This window comes from Oculina patagonica, chromosome 7 (assembly GCF_052425735.1).
Source record: "Oculina patagonica isolate OP01 chromosome 7, crgOcupat, whole genome shotgun sequence".
Classification (NCBI taxonomy): domain Eukaryota; kingdom Metazoa; phylum Cnidaria; class Anthozoa; order Scleractinia; family Oculinidae; genus Oculina; species Oculina patagonica.
In genome coordinates, this window is record NC_135764.1 from 7,558,359 (window position 1) to 7,559,989 (window position 1,631).

Genomic DNA, 1,631 nt, shown 5'->3' on the forward strand with positions numbered 1-1,631 from the left:
AATAAAAGATGATCATCAGAGTTCTTTTCTAAATAGCTGTAAACCGTGTAAACCGTTTGTAAACCGTTAAAATAGCCACAAAGCCTCTTGTTAACCGTTTAAAATCACAGTATTTACAGTTATTTAACGTTCTAGCAAGTAACTTGGCAGCACGGATTCCATTTGGAACAAAAAACTGCGATTTAGAATAGGAAAACCGTCGTTTGCAATAGTTTAATATTAACCAGCAGCCCGTCACGAGTCATTTGATTTGTCACGCTTGGGACGTAATCGCGTGACGTTATTCTATACTTCAATCCACAAAAACATTGTTTTTTTTTTCCTGTACAAACTGAATTTGCGTTATCTCATTTTGTCACGTTTGAGACGTGTGACATTATTCTATCCACCGAAAACATCGGTTTTTTTGTTTACAAACTAAATTTGCGTTATCTCATTTTATCACGCTTGAGACGTAATCGCGCGAGAGAACTTTCGTTCCACTCCTTTCAAATGCTAAATTTGTTAAATTTCTTTTCGTTTTCTGCACTGAACGCTTCTTGGTTTTTCTTTACGAAATTCGGGTTCAATTTAATATACTCATTGTACACTCTATTCTTTTCTAAATCAAAAACGGTATCGGAGAAAGCGATAAAAATTGTTCTTATTACAAAAAGTTACGTGCATGAAAATCTCATTTTATTTTTCATCTGAAGTTTTAGAGGCAAATTCTTCAGTTAAAAAACCGTTCAAATCAATATAGCATCAGTACGCGTCTACAAACACACATATTCTACCTGCAAAAGCATCTAGGGCAAAAAGCATCAGTCACTTTTAAGATTTGTCAGAAGAAGTCATTTTACAGCCCCCCTCTCCCATTTCAATGTTGTCAAATGACGGATTATTTTCGCAGTAGGTTTGGGAGCTCAACAGTGAGGAAAAAAGGAATGAATTTGGATATCGCGACATCACTTTTGACAAGGGCTGTAGAAGGCACTGCAAATACAATATACTAAACCCCCCGACTCAAGCCATGTCAGATATAAAAAAGCAATTTACGCCAAAAATACTAGAATATCTAAATAATAACCCTTTCCATGATTTGCTACCGTTTAGAAAGTGATGGTGTCCAAAAAAGAAAAAGCTCGGAACAGGCACATAGGAAGAAAATATATAAATTAATTAATAAATAAAAAAACGGGAAAAAAACAACAAAGCAATTCCTTGAGCCATAGGCAAGAATCTCCACGCGGGGAAGAAAAAAACGTCGAAGGTAGTAATAAATATAAAACAAGCACAAAAAAAATAATCTGAATTTCCAGGTAAGAACTCCCAAAGCGTAAAGCCCGATGGAGAGTATTTCCATGGCCGCTGACTCAAGTCGTTTTAAACTGAAAATATTGGAGCCAGTTTTGCGATTGGTAGTTAAAAATGTTTTTTTTTTTGTTTTGTTCTGTCCACCTTCATCAGGGCGATAGTAGTTCGTTGGAGCTCGCGCTACCAACCCGTGCGTTACTGACGACGTAAACGCGAGGGAACGCTTTTCATTCGTGCCACGACTGCAAGAAAAGCCTCTTGTTTTAGTTTTTTACCCCCGCACACGAGGATCTGGCGGATTATTTGCGCAGTATGTTGGGGACCTCAACATTGAA

At 37.2% G+C, this 1,631-nt stretch overlaps 1 long non-coding RNA gene across 1 annotated transcript; it reads right to left on the reverse strand.

The window, feature by feature from the left end:
* Nucleotides 1-216: 216 nt before the first annotated feature.
* LOC144661436 (uncharacterized) lies at nucleotides 217-1,375 on the reverse strand. Its single transcript, XR_013572275.1, has 2 exons — nucleotides 415-1,375; nucleotides 217-322 (listed from the first exon to the last, which is right to left on the reverse strand). It is a non-coding gene; the product is annotated as an uncharacterized LOC144661436 (long non-coding RNA).
* Nucleotides 1,376-1,631: the final 256 nt, after the last annotated feature.